Source organism: Pelodiscus sinensis, chromosome 1 (assembly GCF_052426305.1).
Source record: "Pelodiscus sinensis isolate ZL-2025 chromosome 1, ASM5242630v1, whole genome shotgun sequence".
Classification (NCBI taxonomy): Eukaryota; Metazoa; Chordata; order Testudines; family Trionychidae; genus Pelodiscus; species Pelodiscus sinensis.
In genome coordinates, this window is record NC_143052.1 from 222740460 (window position 1) to 222762439 (window position 21980).

At 40.7% G+C, this 21980-nt stretch overlaps 1 long non-coding RNA gene across 1 annotated transcript; it reads left to right on the forward strand.

The window, feature by feature from the left end:
- The first annotated feature begins 16020 nt into the window (after nt 1-16020).
- Nucleotides 16021-16923, forward strand: LOC142827024 (uncharacterized). The gene is made up of 2 exons (XR_012901366.2): nt 16021-16154; nt 16695-16923. It is a non-coding gene; the product is annotated as an uncharacterized LOC142827024 (long non-coding RNA).
- The last annotated feature ends 5057 nt before the right edge of the window (nt 16924-21980 follow it).

Genomic DNA, 21980 nt, shown 5'->3' on the forward strand with positions numbered 1-21980 from the left:
CTGGAAACTCTCAGACTCGTTCTGGTCCAGACAGAGTGTTTAAGATCAATGTTAAATGGCCATATTTCTACATTAAGCTTTGATAATAGCTATGCATCTGATTCTAGTTCTCATACATTTCGATGAAGCTCATTTCCATTAAATCTGTATGTGGTAAAATAGAACATGCCTTTCCATTGTCAAACCACAGAAGAATGCTGTGAAATATTTTGTTGTGGTTATTGAGTTTATATGTTTTTAGTGAACATCTTTCCAAACTGTTGAGCTGGCGATGCATTGATTAATACCATTAGAAATAACCAAAAAGGCAGTTGAAAAGGCTGGCAAGAGTTCAAAATCATGAAGGACTGGAGAAATAAATATTAGCTTAAATTATGCATAAATATCTTAACCAAAAAGATACTCTGGCCTACACACACACACAAAAAAGACAGATTCAGTAGTAAGTATACTACTCATACAGCTGAAAATCCACATCCATGGATCTATACTCTCAGACTCAGATTTTAATGAATTCTGATCAGTACTGTAGTGGATAAGAAAATAAATATGCCTCACTATTGCTGTTTTTTAGATCAGTCTCTCTCAAAATGGGCCAATGTTTTTCAAAGTAACTCTCAGGCCCACTTTGTGGAAACCTGCTAATGGGCTGCTCTGGTTTGTTTATCTAAAGGTTTCATAGCCACGGAGACTTGCAGCTTCCATTGGCTACCCTTCACCGTCCAGAAACAGTTGGAGAAACACTGTTTTAGACTATAAGGAAATATTGTTTAATGTGATTTTATTTGCAGCTCTTTGTTTCACATCATACGTGGATGTGCCACTGGTGGAGAAGAAATGGTGAAGATAAAAGGACTTATTCCTGAAATGGAGAAGTGAAGCTTGATCCTTCAGATGGGTTCTCAGAGAAAGGTTCCCATTAGACACATGGGACTAATCACATAAGTAGTGAATATTTGTCTAGGCTGCATAATCATACTTTAACTGAATCGTAGAAGATGAGGGCTGGAATGTCAGTGACCAATGTCAGATGCTTGAGAGGGAATAAACGGAATAGGTGATCATCAAGTGATCTACCCCCTGTCACACAGTCCTAGCTTCTGACAAATAAAATTATTCCAGCAATAATCTGGATCTAGCTCCAGAACAACAATTACAAATCATAAATAATATACATCTGATAGATTACAGTAGAAAGAATGACCTTTACTTAACTACTTAAAGAAACAGAGTTTAACAGATTAACAGTGAATAACACTAACAAAGTACACAGAAATAATAGGAAAGTATCTATCTGGCATTTGCACTGCCCCTGTTTATCACACCCCAGAGTATGCACTCCTCAGGATTCACAGTACCATACGCTCACTTGCATGGGCATGCTTGAAGATTTTGCAACTGGAGTGAATGATTCTAGTCTCCTTCTGTGTGCTCGGTGCAGAGTAGTACTTCTAGCCTCAGGTATAACCAAAGGGCAATCAGAAGCAGCCTGCTAGATTCCAGTCCCAAAGGCTCTGAATCCAAGTCTGTAGCTGCAACCTAACAGTTCCTGGACTGGCTAAAACTCCTCCACAGCAGCCTGGCTCCTCTTTTCCAAAAACAAAGAAAAGAGTCCACAGACTTCTGAGAGTCTCTCTCCACACACATAAAGAAACCCAGATCCACCCCTCACTCCAAAAAAACCCCTTCCTTCCTGGTTTCCTCAAGGGCTCATGGGAATTGTAGTCTCTGGGGCTAGATTGCAGCATACAGGATCTTCCTAGAAAATAAGCAGAGGCACCTTTAGTAGGGAGACTACAACGATATCCACTGGATTTCCCTTTTCCATGTGCTTTTTGACCCACCTCAAAGAATTCTAGAAGATTAGTGAGGCATGATTTCACTTCACAGAAACCATGGTGACTTTTCCCAATCAAATTACGTTCATCTATATGGCTTACAATTCTGTTCTTTACTATAGTTTCAACCAATTTTCCCAGTACTGAGGTTAGACTTATTCGCCTGTAATTGCCAAGATCACCTCTACAGCCCATTTGAAAAGTTGGCATGATGTTAGCTATCCTCTAGTCATTTGGTACAGAATATGATTTAAAAGATAGATTACAAGCCACAGTTACTAATTCTTTGATTTCACATTTAAGTTCCTTCAGAATTCTTGGGTGAATGCCATCTTGACCTGGTATCTCACTACTGTTTAGTTTACCTGTTTGTTTCATAACCTTCTCTAACAACACCTCAATCTGGGACAGTTCCTCAGATTTGTCACCTAAAAAATGGCTCAAGTTTGGGAATCTCCCTCATGTCCTCATCAGTGAAGAATAAGGCAAAGAATTCATTAATTTTTTTCCTTGAGTGCTCCTTTAGCATCTTGATCATCCAGTGGCTCCAGGTTATTTAAGGCTTCCTGCTTCTGATATACTTAAAAAAATGCTATTATTTTTTGAGTTTTTTGCTAGCTGTTCTTCAGATTCTTTCTTTGGCAGTCCTAATTATATTTTTACACTTTATTTAACAGAGTTTATGCTCCTTTCTATTTTTCTCACTAGGATGTAATTTCTACTTTTTAAATGATGCCTTTTTATCTCTCACTACTTATTTGTTAAGACATGGCGGAACTTCTTCAGTTCTCTGTTTTTTTGGATATATATTTTAGTTGAATTTTTCTTATGGTATCTTTCAAAAGTTTCTATGCCGTTTGCTGGGATTTCATTTTTGGCACTGTACCTCTTAATTTTTGTTTAATTAGCCTTATTTATGTGTAGCTCCCTTTTCTGAATTTAAACACCATAGTATTGGGCTTTTGTGGTGTTTTTCCCGTCACAGGGATGATAAATATTATTATTTTATGGTCATTATTTCCAAGCAGTCCAGCTATACTCATATATTGGACCCGATACTGTGCTCCACTTAGGACTAAAATCCAGCATTGCTTCTCCTTGTGGGTTCCATGAAGTAGCTATTTAAGGTATCAAAAAACTTTATTTTTGCACCCCATCTTGATAGCCCTTTTAATCTCCCTTAGCATTTCACAGTCACTATCACCATCCTGGTCAGGTGGTTGGTAATACATTTCTACTGCTAAAGTCAGTTATTATTGGAGTATAGAATTACTATCCATAGGGTCTCAATGGAATAGTTTGGTTTATTTAAGATTTTTACTTCATTTGATTCTATGCTTTATTTCTCATATAGTATTTCACTCCCCCACCAGTACCACCTATACTTTCTGATATATTTTGTACCCTGGTATTACTGTGTCTCATTGATTATCCCCAGTCCATCAAATTTCCATGAGGCCTATTATATCAACATCCTCACTCCATATGAGGTACTCTAGTTCACTGTCTGCCATTACATGATGTGATTGACGAGGGCTCTTTTTCATTTGACTGTTTCTCATCAGATCTTACCCATATTTTATCATCTTCCATTCTCTCTCCTCTTTACTAGGACATAGAAAATCCCTATTAATAGGTCAGCCCCTAAGGGATGTTGTGGTCTGATCCATGTGCTCCTCTGCACCTATTGACTTTCTCCCAGCCTTCAGTTTCAAAACTGTTGTACAACCTTTTTAATTTTAAGTGTCAGCAGTCTGGTTCCATTTTGATTTAAGTGGAGCCCATTCTACCTGTATAGGATTCCCATTTTTCAAAAGGTCCCCACCTCCTAATAAATCTCATCATTTTCTCCAGGATCTCTTTCCTATGCTTCCCTATGTCAGATCAGCAAACTTCACAAAAGGCAGGCAAGTCACAATGCAGTTCTCCTGGTCATCATAAATCCAGCTCTCTTTATTTATAGTGATCCAATTCTCCATTACTAACACCTGTATTACTGGAGTTCACTCTACTGTAGCGGTATCCTCAGCACGAGAGGATACCACATCATTTGGAAGGAGGGTCCCAACTATGGGATCATTTCCCTCCGCTCCAGTTGGATGTTCTCCTTCCCTGAGCCTTTCACTCTCCTCAAAAGCTCAGAGGCTGATGTGTGTGACCAGGGATGTGGTCATTCTGCTGTGTTCCAGAAAGTCTCATCTATGAACCTCTCTGACTCCCTTAGCTCCTCCAATTCAGCCACCCTGGTCTCCAAAGCCTCAACATGGGCTTTGAAGGCCAGGAGTTCCTTGCACTGACTGCACACATATACCACCTGTCCATAGGGAAGATAATCATACATGCTTCACTGGGTACAATAAACTGGATAGCCTCACCCTGCTGCTGGGTTTCTGCCTGCATTCTCTTTTTACTCTGAGTTAATTCCTTTTTTTATAGTTATTTTTAATCAGATGGTTTGGGCTTTAGTTTAGTTTAAATAAGTTTAAAGAATGTCAAGAGTATCTTCAAACTCCTCCCCTAAACTCCCCCACAAAACTCCTGTTAGCGGCTCCTGTTTGCTAGCTCCTTTGGCTGCTTAGCAGCAGGTTTTTTAAAGTTCTCAGGGAAGCAGCAAAGTACACCATGAACACACACACTGCAGACAACCACTTAGCTGAGTCACATCATCACTCCTCCTTCATCTTGAAAAACTCCTTTTTTAGCTGCTCCTCAGGAGTTCATCCCAGCCAGGACTTTATCAGGCCTGACCTTAACAATCTTTAGGGATGAAAATTCCACCACCTCCTTAGGTGACCCATTCCAGTGCTTCACTACCCCCCTAGTGACACTTTTTTACCCCAATATACAACAAAAGTATGAAAGTGCTACCATAGGACAATATGAAGACTCAAAAAAGAAAAGTCACATTGCTAAAATATGCACCATAGAAAGTTAGGATTGGTGCAGTAAAACAAGAAAGCTAAATTAAATCTACCAAAAGAGTTTAAACAGACACACATGTATTCATGTAATTATCCAAACTTTTGGATTATGTATAAGCCCCCAGCAAAACTAGAAAAAAAACATAATTCCAAAATCCAAGGTAGTATGTATGTAAATGCAATGAACACAAATGATTGGATAAGGATATGAACTTTAGTTACACCATTTGAATGTCTGATACCTGAGTTCAAAAGTTAATAAATAAGGTTTTTATTAATTCATGTTCCCATGTGGGAATGAAGAACAGTGAGAATCACCTTCCTTGTGATATTTTGGCACTTTTTGGTCCACGTAGCAATTTTCTTTAATTCTCTTGTTACATTAGATACATTTTTGACAACCATTGCTACATCTTTTTTTTTTGGAGGGGGGGAGGTGTACTGGGAAATACCTCAAGAAAAACTCTGAAGGGGCCTTTCCCATAATTTCCCCTATAATCACACGGCACAGCCCTTCAAGATAAAGTCTCAGAAACAAATCCCAGTCTTCCTAACAGCAGTTGTTTTGCCTTTGAATATGACAGGATGGGAAAATAATAGAATGGTTAGTGTATTTCAGAAATGTTTTGAAGAGTTTTTGTGTTTGTTTACTTGTTGGGGAATATGAGAGAAAGAGAGAGAGAGAGAACTCTGATTTTTGTAGTGACTGTGGATACTGTAACTTGCTACCTAGACAAAGTAAAGAATGAAGTTTTAATGAAAGGACTTTTCAAGCTGAGTATTTTTAGAAGCTTAGTGCCATTTTAGGCTCTAAGTCCAGCATTTAAACACCACTGGTATTCACAAAAACCCTGCTCTTCTGTCAGCCAACCCTAGGAATGCTTAGGTTTCCATTGTTATCATCTCTGAGGCATGTAACTCAGGCAACTTTACATACGTTCAGCAGCTAAAGTCCTGACACTCCCAAGCAGCTCAGAGGCTCAGATTCAGCAGCCCACTTATCTTTCCTGCTGAAGCTGTTCTACTGTTTATAAATAGGTAAATAAACATTGAGCAACAGATTGAAAGAGAGAGAGAGAAACTGTAGGGATGGAAGATCCAACTTCATATCATTTCTCCACATCAGAGAGGGAAACAGTTGAACTTGAGTCTCTCATATCCAAAGGGTGTGCCCTAAATATAGACAAAAGGTAATAAGGCAGTCAATCAGCCTGACAGGATTTCTTTGTCCAGATAACCAAAAGGGTGGTTTCCTCACTACTTTTAACAGAAGGCTGTTGTCAGATTTACTTTCTCTCTGTTACACCTTCCAGGCAGGCAGCTGGTATGCCAAAAATTACATTTCTGATTTCCCAAACTGAAAATTCTCTGGAAATCTCTTGTTCTTCACTCATTCAATTGCTAAATAAATTTGGCTGTTTTCACCTGATTCAGGATGGTGATTTTTTTCCACCTCATAAATGCTAACATTCTCATTGAAAGAGATTTCCATGTTCTGGCTGTCTGTAACAATCAAAGGCATACTGAAAGCCAAACTACCGTAAATCAAAAGTTATTAATGGTGGTGGGGGGGGAGGGGGGGAAGGCAATTGCCCTTGTAATAAGGCTGTAATTTGTAGTCTTAAAGACATCACTGAAATCCTCATTAGCTATTCAAAGGCTAAAACCATACAGAAATTTTTGTACTAGTGAATAAAAAATTCCCATACAGGTGGCTCTCATCCCTTGCATTAGAAAAACTATTAAAGATACCAATAGTCAACAAGCAGGTTGGGAATAAAGGCAGACTGACTGGAAATATGTTTTAAACTTTTATTTTTATGGAGGGAGAGAGTAATCGACTAGCATAGAACTCTTCCAAATACAGTAGACGGAAGACCTCCAGAAGAAAAAAAGTGCTGTCACTCAGTCTCATTTCAGATCACATTTCTCTGCATCTGAAGGAGCTAATGACTGCCTCCATTTTTGTTAAAAGATAGCACTCATTAACTTTTAATACAGCATCTATAATAGTCTTCTTTCCTCTTCTGGGATCTTACAAAACAATATTTTAATTTTCACCAAAATCTTTGCTGGTCACCTTTAACCCTAACTTTATTCCACTCAGAGTGCAACCTGAAACCTGGTTCTATCTTCTAAGCATTCCATTATGAGAAGTAATTTGCACCTAATCAAATCACTCATCTTCTCCCCAGTACTCTCTTCTGACTAGAGATAAACCATTGATTTGTTCTGCTTAGTATCCAGAAAACACTTAGTAAAATGAACAGTGTCAATGAAAAAGGAATAGTTTTTTAGATCAACAAAGCTATTTAAAAATAAGCTAGAATTCTGGCTCTGAATTAGCTGCTTGTGACGGGTGCTCAATTATAGCTCTGGACACAGAAGTCCTCCCTTTAACTTTTGTTCTAATGCTCCAACAATATGCTTCTATTCTGACCACAAGAGAGCATTTCCAGGAGTACCTATGTACATTTGTCTTCCCTATTCATACTCATTCAAGTCTGGGTTTCTTCTCCAATGAGTTTGCTTTACAAGGATGTCAATAAATGCTAGTTGTGGTGGTTGTTCATATGATGTTGTACTCCACAAAAACTGGAATGAGATAACAAACCTCGTTTCACACAGAGAACCATATATCATATATCAACAAGTACAGCTCAGCATCTCCCTGGGAAGGAGAAAATCAGCAAGTCTTTATATTCCTTATAATTCATTTTGTGTAATAAGTTATCCTTTTTATGGCTTATAAGAACACCTCTCTGAATATGCTTATCTGTCACCTCTTTGTCTCTGAGATGTCCTTATTCTTTACACTGCAGTTATTCTAATCAAAGCATTTTTGTTTGACAGACAGCTAAATGGACTTGCTTATTTGTTTGGTTACAGATAGAGGGTTTTTTAAAAATCATAATAGGATGGAAATCATTCTCCACTAATAATTAAAAACAAGGATAATTATTCAATTTTTCTGTTTTTATGAATAAAGAACCGGGTCAAATTCTCTTTACTTAACCAACTTGATCACATGGACCAAAAATTCAGGTCAGTGCAGCCACCTCTGTTGAGTTTAGAGGTAAAGAGAGGGGAAGAATGGGGGAATGGTAGGAGAGACCTATGGGCACTAAGGTTTCCATTTTAAACCATCTGACAGTTGGACGTAAGGATCCCTATAGCATCCTTCACCATTAAGTTGTGCTTTGAACTACTGAGACGAGCAGTATTTATCCAATAAGCACTGATGTAAAAATATATAAGAGAATGTGAAATAAACCTATTGATTATAATACAGGCTAGTGAATGCATTCATAAAATCATGATAGTTTACTTTCTGTTTCTGCTCTCCAAATTCATTAATCATGGAATTCAGAGGTGAGCCAATGTTGTTGCTGGAGGTTTCAGGACTGAGCTCTCCTTTTCAGCTCAGACCACCAGAAGAGTTCTTCCAGCTGTAGAAACACCTCAGGAACCAATTTTTAGCCTTAAGACAATATATGTCTTAGTCTCCCATTAGAGAAAATGTTTAATTTATATTCTTATTATTTACAAGACTATGAGTGTGGGCTGAATTTGAAGAAAAGCTGCTGAGAAAAAATGATCAGGCCAGAAGTTTTTCACTATGTTGCACAGCTTGTCTCTTCAGTCACTGCTCATAGGAAGTATCAAGCAGGGAGGGAAAGGCTAAGTAGACTTTAATGATTATAGTAGAATGATAGGAAGGAATGGAAGTTCCTCCGTATAAAGGCAAAGCTTTAAAAACTAGAGCTTTGTGGGAACCAATTCAGAAGCACCATCCACCAAAAGAATGGCTCAGTTTGTTTGGATAAGGTACCAATTGTGACATTGTTTGTGCATGAGTATATGTGTGTTATGTGTAACCTGTGACTACTGCCAACCACTTAAGATTCTGTATGCAAAGGACAGATTAGAAGGAAGAGCCTCGCAATGGAAATGTGTAAATGTTCTTTGTCTGTCTCATGTTGAGGATTACGTTGGTTTGGAAGGAAACATTATCTAGGTTTCTTTTGGAATCCTGTGCTGCAGATTCTCCCAAATTGGATACCCAAGGTGCTGGAAGCAACTAATGGATAATGATGCTGGCTTTGATAGTCAGGATTAAGGCCCCTCAGTAATGTCAGTAAGTAAATTCTCTAACATTCTTCCCAATAACTCTTCATTGACAAGTTTGCATGCATAAGAGATCCAGTTAGGTTGAAAAATGGCTATTCATGGGTGTAACCACCAAGCTGAAACCCATTGCTTGCCAGTAACCACCAAGCTGAAATCCATTGTTCTCTCAGCCCCCTGCCAACAGGCAGGGCATAATTCACCCTGTAAGTGCTGCCTGACAGAGGGAACACCACTGAGATTTAAGGCTGATGTTTTCTGGACAGCTTTGTCATGCCTGATTGGAGACAAAGAAGTGTGGAAAGAGGCACTACAGTGGTAGATTCAGGTGGCTGAAAAAACCATGCTGCTAATTATCCACTCCAGAGGAGGAGGGGGCAAGGCTATATATGTAGGCTGTGTCTAGACTGGCAAGTTTTTCCACAAAAGCAGCTGCTTTTGCAGAAAAACTTGCCAGCTGTCTACACTGGCCGCTTGAATTTCCGCAAGAACACTGACTTCCTACTGTCTGAAATCAGTGCTTCTTGCGGAAATACTATGCTGCTCCCGTTTGGGTAAAAGTCCTTTTGCGCAAAAGGGCCAGTGTAGACAGCTCAGATTTGTTTTGCACAAAAAAGCCCTGATGGCGAAAATGGCAATCGGGGCTTTTTTGTGGAAAAGCATCTGTGCCAATCTAGATGCTCTTTTCCACAAATGCTTTTAATGGAAAACTTTTCTGTTAAAAGCATTTGCGGAAAATCATGCCAGTCTAGATGTAGCCTAAAACTACACAAAATAGAATAAAATACTATGGCAAGGTCCTTGCCCAGGCACCCCTTCTTCAGCCAGAAATCACCAGGAGGCCCTCTCTTGTGCAATCACCTGTGTCTTTTTTATTGCTTATGTCAACTTCCCACCACCTTCTATTTACAGAGCTTGTTTTTCCCCAGCAACTAACTCAGCCACCATCACCTTCTGGCACAGGCAGGCACACCCAGACTCGCTCTCTACTTTTACCACTCCACGTCCCCTCTGGCTGCCTTATAAAGCCCTCTGGCTAATGAGGCCCACAGCTGCTTCCATTAGCCTTTCAGGCCAGGGCTTGCTCGTCTAGCTGTAATTGACCTTTTCAGCCAGGCTGTAGTGGCACAGCGCCAGCTTAGCCAGCAGCCTGACACAATACATATTTTCAAATGAAATAGTCTGGAGAAGCTGAATCACTTACCTGCTCCACTGCTGGACTCAGAAGATCTGGTGGCCTGAGCAAAAGGGTGCACTTTACTCCTGGAGCCTCTGGAAACAACATTTTACTGCCTTCAAAGTTCACAGGTGGGTAGCTTCAGTCTATGAGTAATGAATGTGCAGAGAAGTTGTGCATAAGAAAAAAAAACAACAAATATATTTTAAAGAAAGAATGGAGCAAAGCACTTTCACTGCTGAAATAACTGTGTTAATAATGAATAATTCCCTCCCCCCCATTCTAACTGCAACGGAAGTTTTGGGTGCACAAAGTATTTATGATTTGGCCATTTTTCTTTACCTGATAAAAGACCTGTTGTCATCATGTCTTTCAAACTTATACACATTAAATTCATTCTCATTCAAACTAACAGTATATTACGAATACAACTTTGGCTACAAAAAGCACAGAGTTTAAATAATGTTAAAACCATTTACTGCAGTTACTTGGGCTTGGGTTTTTTTTTCCATTAACAATGCCCAGATATCAGTAATCAAAAGCATATGATGGAATAATAAATATATCTTTGCTTCCAGTAGTTATATATACACTAATCTTTGTACAGAAAGCAAGAGAAAAACAACAACAAACCAAACTCAGTGATGGTAAAGAATTGTTTTTATATCCTCCAGGTTATTTTGAAAAATGCAGATTTTTTTGGACAATTTAATTATCCAACTAACACAGTTTGTGTCTTCAGTTCAAATATATGCCTAGTCACAACTACAAGCAGAGGTTCTTGATCTCATTGATAGTGCTCAGACCAAAATGTGATCTCCTGAGTAAATTAGAATCCTTCAAAAAGCCCTTGGCTGTAAGTAATCACTCCAACTATGTATAAAAAATAGTTCTCAACCTACACAGTGCCAAGAATTTAGGAATATGATCCATAGTGGGAACAGCAGAGAATATATTAGAAAACCAAAGCTAGAACAACTAAAAAAAGCATTAAAAAAATACTGAAGGGGAGAAATGTGTTTTCTAATGAACCATTCACAAATTCAATAATAGTAACTGTCACTCAAGAAAGTTTAAAATGCCAAAGTCTTACAAATGTATTTTTGAGAAGTTCAGGAACCTATGAACACAACTAAATTAAAGTTCTACCGACTGGATCACATAAGTACGCTTTCAGGATACACAAATTTGTACCTACATATCTTTTTTCCCATTAATTCGGTCTCCCAGCATATGAGATCACTAAAGAAAACTCAGCTTCTGGTGAAAATGGCATAAAAATATGCAAAAACTCTTGGCCAGTGCTTAGCTATTGTAAATCTGAATAGCTACATTTACTACAATGGAATGCCATTGATTTATACCAGTATACCAGTGGCTCTCAACCACCGGTCCATGGACCAGTGGTGAGCCGCGAACCTCTGACTAATGGGCCATGGCACATTGCCCGGCCATGTCCCCTGCTTTTGATTAGACCCTTCTGCTGGGGTTCCCCATAAGGAAATTCCCTTTTGCCCACTTCATCATACAGCAGCTGGGTGAGTGGGGCTGTGGGCTGGAGCTGGAGCCGAAGCCGAAGCCAAAGCCAGGGCTACAGTGACGCTGTCCCTACTGGAGCAGCCTTATTGTAGCTCCAGTTCCAGTTCTGACAGCTGCTACATGGCTGGTTGGCAGGGCCGTGTGGAGAATAGCTGCTGTGCCGGGGGTGGGGAGGAAGCCCCAGCCATGTGGTGAGTAGCCAGGGCCTGTTCTGGCAGCTGGGGTGGGGCCTGTGCCACAGCCACATGGTGGGTGGCTGGGTTTTGCTCCTACTTGGGACAGAAGAGGGGGCTGGAGCCTGCCACTTGACAGGGAGGCTGGGACCTGCAGTGGCAGTATGGCAGGGGAGGCTGAGGCCTGCTGGAGGGGACTGGGACCTGCTGCGGGGTGGAGGAGGACAGAACCTGATGCATGGCTGGGATCTGCTCCATCTGGTAGGCAGCTACTCTGGCCGCTGGGGCTGAATAAAATAATATGGGAGGCTGCAGGAGTCAGGGTTGGAGTTTATAAGGGAGTCGGGGTACATATTTTGGTAAACAGGAAATGTTTTGTTTGCATATTTGTATACCTATTATTTGCATAATGAACATGCAAATATGAAAATGTTGCCGGTCTGCTGCAAGTTTGCGAACGGGTTTTGCCCGTATAAAAAGGTTGGGAATCACTGATCTATACTCAGCTCTATGCATGGCTTTTTTTTTAAATATAAAAAGTAAGCTACTTTACAAAAACAAACTCCAAAACACATGGAGACTTACCCTGAAACCACAAACCTTTATGCATGTAAGCCCTCTTATTCATTATATTTATTCAAGCACATAAGTGTCTACAGGATTATCAATGGCAACTTAAACTTTTCTGGGGCCTTTTAAAGTTTAAATTCCTTTTTATTAGCATCTTACAATTTTCAAGCATTTTAAAAAGAGCCTGACATATTTTAAAACAGAAGAGAGGAAGAAAACCCTTTTAAATATTTTTATTCTTTTTGGTAGCAGATAGTTAATTTGAGGGAATTCCAAATATAGGCCTACAAAAATGAGGTTAAATATGTTTCAAATGATGACCCTAAAATAGATATTCTAATTACAGCAGGGAGGTAGGAATGTATGTGAATCATATTTCCATTGCAAATATTGATGTGAATTTAAAGGATAAATAGGGAAGCTTACAATTAACTAGGTAATCTCTCTCTCTCTCTCTCTCTCTCTTTCTCTCTTCTCTCTATGCTCTTTTTTGTTCTCTACTCAGTACTGCTTTTTTTTCTGACCTGAACTCCACAACTTTAATCAGCCCAAACTTCCAATTATTTCAAAACAAGTTTGGGTTGGAAAAGATCTGAAGGAACAACTGCTACAATACAGCATTCTCATTTCAACTGCAGTGGTGAGATCAAGATTTGTATCTTATTCTCTTACTAGTGATACTGGTGCTAATTAGTAGTCATTGCACTGAGATATATTATGATGATCTAAAACTCACACAGTATTCACCCAACTCTGTTCCCATTAAAGTCAACAGGAGTTTTAACACTGATTTTAATGCATGTGGAGTTAAGCTAAGGGTGTGCAATTTTTTTGAAAACCTCACCTTGGAGCTATACTTATGTAAAAGTGGAAGAAATGACAGGATTCAAGCTGCCATAATTTTTTTAGTCCAAATTCTGAGCAAAAGCAGACAGCAATTCTATGGTTCCTAAATGGGACAGAAGCTTTGTGGGAAATTAACCAGAGCAGTTCCATTTTGGAACTTTGTTCACCACTGTGCTACAGATTGAACTTTTCTAGTTCAGCACCCCGAGAACCTGATAGGTGCTAAACGAGAGAATTTGCCGAACCATGGGAGATCAGTATTGTCCAGCAGCATTACCAACACTTCCACTGTTAGCTGGACTCTGAGGCTATGTCTACACTGCAGCCTTTTGCCGGCAGAGAGTATGCTAATGAAGTGCTCATTAGCATTTGTCTTGCTGTCATTTGAATATTCTCTATGTTTTTTGCGCAAAAACAAGGAGTGTAGAGGGGTCCATTTTGCACAAAAAAACCCTTTTGCACAAGATCCTTATACCTCCTTTTATGAATCATAAGGATCTTGTGCAAAACGGGCAACTCTACGCTCCTTTTTTTTGCTCAAAACTCTCTCGTGCAAAAAGCATCAACAGAAAATATGCAAATGACAGCATAACAAGTGCTAATGGGTGCTTATTTAGCATACTCTCTGCTGGCAAAAGGCTGCAGTGTGCACGTAGCCTGAGAAGACATTTAGGGGAAAATTAGAGCTAAATTACAGCACAGAACACTGAGAGCCAGAACTGGTGGCTGTCCACAAACTTTATGGAACCATGGGAAACTTGGCCACACTCATGATAAATGGATATCCAGATAACAAAAATCATTCCAGACCATGGATGTTGCTGGACCAGAGAGTGCGAGACTAGTAATACATTGAAGTACAGGTTGAATCTCTCTAAAGTAGAAGAATGGTGAACTGGAGACTAAAACACAGAAGGGCAGTTTGGGATGCTTTGCTGACCTCCCATTGGTTCCCAGATCTTTAAGTTACTGCAGTCTAAAGGAAGCTTGATATTGTTTCCATGGAGGACTTTACTTTCTAGAAATGTGATTGCCTAGGCTTATTTATAGGCATTTCACCACTGATACATATTATTTCTACACAGGAACTGGAGATGTAATTTCCAGCTCAGGCAGCTAAAAAAAAAAAGCTAAGAAGCTAAAAATAGCAGTGTAGTTGCAGTTGCACAAACAGCAAGGAAGGGCTAGCTACTCCCAAATCTAATTCTATTGGAAATTATAGGTGTGTATTTGGTGGGGCTAGTCCATGTTGTTGCCTATGCAGCAAAGATACACTGCTGTTTTTATCACTCTACTTTGATCAGAACTAATGTGGGTATGGCTGCCTGAACTGGAAATTACACCTCCAGCTCCTCTGTAGAAAATATCCATGGAAGACCTTGGTTTCAGACTGCCACAGTGCTGTCCAAGGTGCTGTATATTCAGATGTGATTTTATGTTCTTGTGTCTCATAGAAATCATAGAATTCTGTGACATTTCAAGAAGTCAACAATGACTCTGGTATCTTGACACTCTCTCTCTCACTCACTCAAACAGAGTCTAATGTCCATTGTTGTATATTCTGGTATTACTAACAGAATAGTGGTCACTTGACCTGCCTACATATTCACTTAACTACTAGTATTTTAACTTAAAGTTTTTTTGTTATACTTTTAGTATGAAAGATTCAATCTATACCAAAACAAAATATTATTTCTTCCAGACATATGATCACCTGCTGTTTCTCATCATGCAAATCCTGCTGGTTACCATTCTTTGCCATGGTTTTATGTACCAGGTGGAGTAAGAAACCATAAAGTAGACATTCTATAACAGTCTTCTAAAGTTTTACTCTTTAATTCATGCAAAGCAAGTAAATGTGTTGTTGCATGACCATCATAATCATGGTAAACATGAAGGAGTCTATTTTATATCTGGACTAGTAAATTTTAGGACAATTATGCAGGACTGCTCTACAATATGCAATAGATGGGGTTACATATAGAAAACAAAAGAAATCACAAAAAAGTATCTGAACATTATGGAACAAGGCTTATTTCTGCCATAAGCATATATTTTTGTTCAATGCAACACAGTGGTTCTCAACCAGGGATGTGTGTACCCTTAGGAGTAGCCCTTGGCCTTCCAGAGGGTACACCAACCCATCTAGGTATTTGCCTTGTTTTGCAGCGGCTACATGAAAAAACACTAGCCAACTTACTACAAACTAAAATTTCATATAGACAGTGACTTGTTTATACTGCTCTATATACTATACTTTTGGATAGCTGTCTGGAATTCCAGAATTCTTTTAGTATGGACATAAAATTAAATTACTGTTGATGAACAGAATATAGACAGAGAATGAAAGGCTTCACTAGAACTATGCCAATTCACACAGGTTTGTATCTGGCCTTGTCTTTATTGCCACAAACTACTTAAGGTGAAAATCTAAAATCAATGGGAATTTTGCTATTGACTTCAAGAGAGCAAGGACTTAAACTCGGTCTTTACATCTGTAGTATCGTCTTCATTTCCTTTCTGGTCACATTGATTAAAATTCCTTTTTAAGTGGCAGAACCTGCCTAGCCAGGTATCTGAAGTGCCTTCAGGATTTGTCTTTGTGCTTATGATTCATTACTAGAGTTAAAAAAAACACTTCATGTACTGTGATGATGTAGGGTATGGAAATAATAATTTATATTTAATAAAAATGGCCTAAGCTGTTAAAAAAAAAATCTTCAGACTTCTAGCATAATGACATGTTTGCATTAAGTATCTGCAGCTTTTTGACCTTATAATGTTCAGGTATTTTATTTTGTTATCTGTAGAAGGACTTTTTTTTTTTTAGGTGCTCAATATTCCTTTGATAAGAGAAAATACACTTATGTTTCTCTCCTGACTTTGCTGATCTCTATTATGAAACTAATATAAAAATTCATGGGAGATTTTATTTATGTCGCCTTCTCACAGGATGGCAAAGGTAAATTTGTAGTATTTCTTCTCATGCACATTTATTTTATATTGCATTCTCACAAAGAGCAGATGCTGCATAATTAATATAATATTAATCTTCTATTCACTTTACAGCCTTTTCTTTTTCCTCGCTGCTCTGTTTTTTCAGATGCCCAAGGGAAAAATTGTCATAAATACAGGTGTTTGTAAAAGCCTTGTAAGAAGTGTAGGTAGTGTGGTTAATATTTGTTCTTTATATTAACTGTGAAGCATAATATAGGGCGTATGCAAAATTATTTTCCCTTACTGACTGTTTCAACATGCTTGCTTATTAGGAAAGCTTACTATTGCTTTCCTTATTATTAGGAACAACTTGACAAAATAAAAGACCTCTCCCAAAACAAAAAAATCCACCCTAAAATCATAACCATATAAATGCAAAATCTTTTGGAGACCTTGATAAGATGGCAAAAGCTGCACAGAGAAGAATGTTTGAAGTGTTTTGTTTGATGTTGTGCCAAGTGGCTTGACTTGTTAACTATTACATTTTTTATGGTTGTTATTTCAGACTTTTGTAGTTGAAATAGCTGAACAGAAAACATAGAAATGAAGAATGGTTTTACAAAACCCTGAACTGTTCTTTCGTTTCAATTGATGTGGTCTCCAGTAACAGCTGCCATATTGCAGGATGAATGGATCCTTTTGTTGTTGTTGTTGTTGTGCTTTGTTTGAAACTCCATGAAAAGGAATGATTTGAAAATAACTTCTGAGGTGAAGTAATAAAATAATTAATTGTATTCCTATTTTCAGCAATTCTGGTACCATTTAATAAAGGAGACAAGCTAATTCTTAAACTCTACTTTTAGGGTAGGTGTTTATCTGCTTCACTCATTTAATAAAGTTGGGAAAGTGAAATATAATTAGAAAACAAAACAAAAGTCTAACGTAACAGTATTTTCTCTGAAGACTTAAATTTTATTTGATTTGAATTTGTATTTACCTTTATTTAAAATTATCTGTAATTCTGTGGACAATCCCTAAAAAGGGCCCAAACTTAATGTTATTCTCAAATCAATGGCAAAGCCAACAATGACATCAGTGGAAGCAACTCTGGCCCAATGAATGAGTCTCTGATAAAAACTGAGAAACTATCTATGGACATATTTAAAATTACTTGCTCATGTGGCATATTTTCTTCATTTGTTGTCATTGGTTTACTGCTGTGGTACCTGTAAGGAAAACAAGCTTTTGGTCAGATCCTTAGCTCTTGTACATTGGCATAGTCCAATAGAATTCAGCAGAGCAAAGACACTTTACACACCTGAAAATCTGGTACAAAGTCTCTTTCTTTGTTTTTCACCAGACATTATAAATGTTGTGTTCATGCAAGGTGCCAGATTGACAGCTTAATAAGTAAAGTCCTCTGTTTCACCTGAAAACAGGTGTAGAAGTGTCAGAAGTAGGACCTGCTTTTTCAAAGTGTCATGATTTGGGCTGGAAATACTCTTTTAAGGAATGGAAGAAACTTATGTCCCTTTAACCATGCGTTTTTACTGATATTGTACTGAAGATTTCATCTACAGTCGGACATGCTGGCTGTGTTTCACTGAAGGGTACAATTATCCACTTGAGACAAATAGTCTTTTCATGTAGTCATAGTTCAGCTATCAGGTAAACAAATACTAATGACTTTGTCATTATTTCCCTGGAATTAATTTGAATCAGTAACTTAGGAATTAAGTTCTCATCTCATTATCAGTCTTCTGAGAAATCCAGTCCCTCACACCTTCAGGATTTAAGTTTTTTTTTTTCCTGCTCCAGAAAGATTATACTTCACTTTTGATCAACATAATCTGGTATTTGACTCCAGAACGCTGTGAAAATTTTGTACCAAAGCTAAACTGCTGAAAAATGCTACTTGGTGCCTAAGTCCAATATTTAGATTCCATGATTTAGATACCACTGAGATCCCCAAAATCCCCATTCAGCTACTGCCTACCCTGGCAGATTCTGAAACTCCCTAGGTACCTAATCTGTTGATGAAATGACCAACATACATAAGCAGCTGTAGTAAGTCTCCATACAACCACTTCAGTCCAGCTGCTCTTGCACCTATTGTGATGTATTAAGGACTGTGTTTGAAATGCAAGCTGGCTCTGGACGAGTTGGGCTGGCTCTAGAGAGTTGCAGGCATGGAGCTCAGCAGTGAGGTGTTGGTGCAGCAGCCAGTCTGGAAAAAGTAACCCTAGAACAAGGCAGGCTGACTTTAGCTTCTTTGTCTTAAGGAACAACTTCCTTTGTTTTGGTTGTGATGTGAAAATTCTGGCTTCTAAGAATAAGTAGCATCTCTTATAGCCTTTGAGGGAGTATCTGATTTTTTTCCCTCTCCAAGCTCTTTGCATGTATACCATGGACATAACATCTATCTCCCACCTAACAGACTGCCTGTCTCACCTTCAGGGCCTCATCTGGTAGGAATGACCAGAGTAAACTCACAAAATAGCCATGGGTGCAACTTCCCTTAGTGTTTAGGTTAGAGCAGTCAGCTGGGGTGTAACAGACACATATTCAGGTTCCTTCTCTCTCTGATGAGGAGAAGGGAATTGAAGGTAGTTCTCCCACCTTTTAGGAGTGTACCTTAACTACTGGCCTGTGGGTATTCTGAACTGGAAAGCTGTTTTGCTGAAATTATTTCTCTGGGGAAACCTAAAAGTTAAGCACTGCAATGTTGAAAGGGTTCAGCTCCTTAAATGGAGGGTACTGATTTTGCTTTTCACTGCACCTTGAAATCCATCCGAAACCAAATGTCATTTCCTTTGAGACATGAAAGAGTCTGGGACGTGGTGTTCATCTCAAAGTCGATCAGGTTGTCAAGACAATTAGCAAGCAGCATCTGGTGGAGAGCCATAGCCCGAAAGGTTAATTGATGATGAAACCCAGCTGGACAGGGGAAGCCTAAGCCTGTATAAAGCCAACAGGGCTTGAACAGAAAAGAACTGCAGTCTGCAATTAGCCTCTAGGAGAAAGTGGGAGAAGGAGAGGGTTATGGAGTCTGGCATGAAGACAAAAAGAAAGAAAGACTAAAGCTGCTCCTTAGGAGGAGGAAATTTGGGCTTTTAAACCTAGAGTAGTGGGAACCAGAAGACAGAGAAAGGACAACAGTGATAGGATCTGTGAACAAGCAGATCAGAATGCCTAGAGATAGGATCCCTGCAATGGAACACAGAGTATTATGCAGGCCTGGATAATGGCTCAGGAGCTGGGTCTGGATTGGACGACTCGCTAGAGTGGCATGAGGACCTCTGATAGGGTATGTCTACACTACAAAGTTAATTTGAACTAACAGCCGTCAGTTCGAATTAACTTTCCTAGGCGCTACACATACAAACCGCTAGTTCGAACTTAATTCGAACTAGCGGAGTGCTTAATTCAAACTAGGTAAACCTCATTCTACGAGGACTAACGCCTAGTTCGAATTAAGTACAGTAAACTTCCGACAATCCGGAACCTTTAGGACCCAGGGGGTTCCGGATTATCAGATTTGCCAGACTATCAGAAGGGGGGCTAGAAGGGGCCTGAGGTGGTGTGGTGTGGGGTGGGGGGGTGCCCCCCCTTCCGATAGTCCGGCTCTGCCCCGGGCATCCCTGATTCAGCCGCTGCTGGTCAGTTTCAGAATCCGGGACGCCTGCAGCAGAGCAGCTGGAGTGCTGCCAGGTTGGTCTGGTAGCGCCGACCCTTGGCGTGGCGAGACCAACCTGGCAGCACCCCAGCTGCTCTGCCACAGGTGTCCCCAAGTCAGCCGCTGCTGATACTGATCAGCAGCTGACTCCAGGAAGTCCGAGGCAGAGCTGCTCTGCCCCTGGCTTCCTGGAGTCAGCCGCTGGTCAGTTTCAGCAGCAGCTAAATTGGCGACAGCTGGGGTGCCGCCGGGTTGGGTCCCGCAGCCCCGAGGGGCAACGCTATGGAACCTACCTGGCAGCACTCCAGCTGCTCTGCCCCCGGTTTCCCCAATTCAGCCGCTGGTCAGTTTTAGCAGCTGCTGATTCGGGGAAGCTGGGGGCAGAGCAGCTCCAATGGTCTGGCTGCCCGGAGTAGTTCCAGGTTCCTGATGGTGCCGGACCATCAGATGCCGGACCATCGGAGTTTTACTGTAGTTTGAATTAAGGCCTGTGTAGCCACTTAATTCAAACTAGTGGGAGGCTAGCCCTTCCCAGCTTGCCCTGGGGGCCACTTTGGGACAAGCCAGGGAAACTCTTCTGCCCCCTCCCAGCCCTGGAGCCCTTAAAGGGCCGTGGTCTGGCTACGGTGCCTGTGCTAGGTGCAAGCCTGCCAGCACCCAGCCAGCAGATGCTGCACCTGGCACGGGATGAGCCAGCCACCCACTGCCACTCAGCCCTCCACCTCTTCCCAGGACCAGGCTGATGGCTCCCAGGAGCCTGCCCGGAGCTGCAAGAGGCGGGCGCCCACCTGGTCTAGTGCGGAGATCGTGGACTTCATCCAGGTTTGGGGAGGGGAATGCCTCCAACATCCACAATCTCTGCACTAGGCACAGAAAAGTGGCCATCTAGTGCAGGATAGCTGCCAGCCTGGCCACCAAAGGCCACATGCGAACCCAGGAGCAGGTTTGCATGAGAATCAAGCTAGTCCAGTGAGACCCCTGACCTTGAGCACTGAGCTTAGAACATAAGAATGGCTGTACTGGGTCAGACCAAAGGTCCAACTAGCCCAGTAGCCTGTCTGCCGGAGGCGGCCAAAACCAGCTACCCCGGAGGGGATGGACCGAAGACAATGACCAAGTCATTTGTCTCATGCCATCCATCTCTAGCCTTCCACAAACAGAGGCCAGGGACACCATTCCTACCCTCTGGCTAATAGCACTCCATGGACCCAACCTCCATCACTTTACCTCACTTTCCTTTAAACTCTGTTCTAGTTCTAGCCTTCACAGCTTCCTGTGGCAAGGAGTTCCACAGGTTGACTATTTGCTTTGTGAAGAACAGCTTTCTGTTACTAGTTTGAAGCCTGCTACCCATTCATTTCATTTGGTGTCCTCTAGTTCTTATATTATGGGAACTAAAGAACTTTTCTTTATGCACCCTCTCCACACCACTCATGATTTTATAGATCTCTATCATATCCCTCCCTCAGTCTCCTCTTTTCTAAGCTGAAAAGTCCCAGTCTCTTTAGCCTCTCTTCATAGGGGACCTGTTCCAAACCCCTAATCATTGTAGTTGCCCTTTTCTGAATCCTTTCTAAGGCCAAAACATCTTTGGGGTGAGGAGACCATGTCTGTACACAGTACTGAAGATATGGCATATCATAATTTTATACTTCCCCTCCTCCTTCTCCTGGCTTCCCACTTCCAGCTCCCTCCTCCCAGGTTTCTTCCTCCCCGCTTCCACCTTCTCTCTTCCCCTCTCCCATCTCCTTTTCCCAGTCTCCCCAGAGGTTAATCCCCCCGCTCCCAGTTTTGTTAACTAAAGAGCCTTTCTATTTTTGAACTCACATGTCCTTTATTTTTTAAAATCAGGAAGGGGGGCTAGGGAGGAGTAAATGGAAGGAGGTGAGCGAGGAATGGGGCACAAGCCCCTTAATGAGGAGGACTGGGGTGGCTCTGAGGGCTCCTCGGAGTGGAAGCTCTCCTGCAGGGCCTCCTGAATTCTGACAGCCCTCCTGATTGATCCCCCTGGATGGCAGCCTGCGGCAAGTGCTGTGATGTGCTGAGTGCTGTGTTATGCCAAGTGTGGGCACTCATGGCACTCCAAGAAAAGGACTGCTTTGCTATCCCTCATCGAAGTAGACAAGCAAGCGGGGAACCCTGAGAACTGTCTGTCCGGGGTGGGGGTTGGGTCCC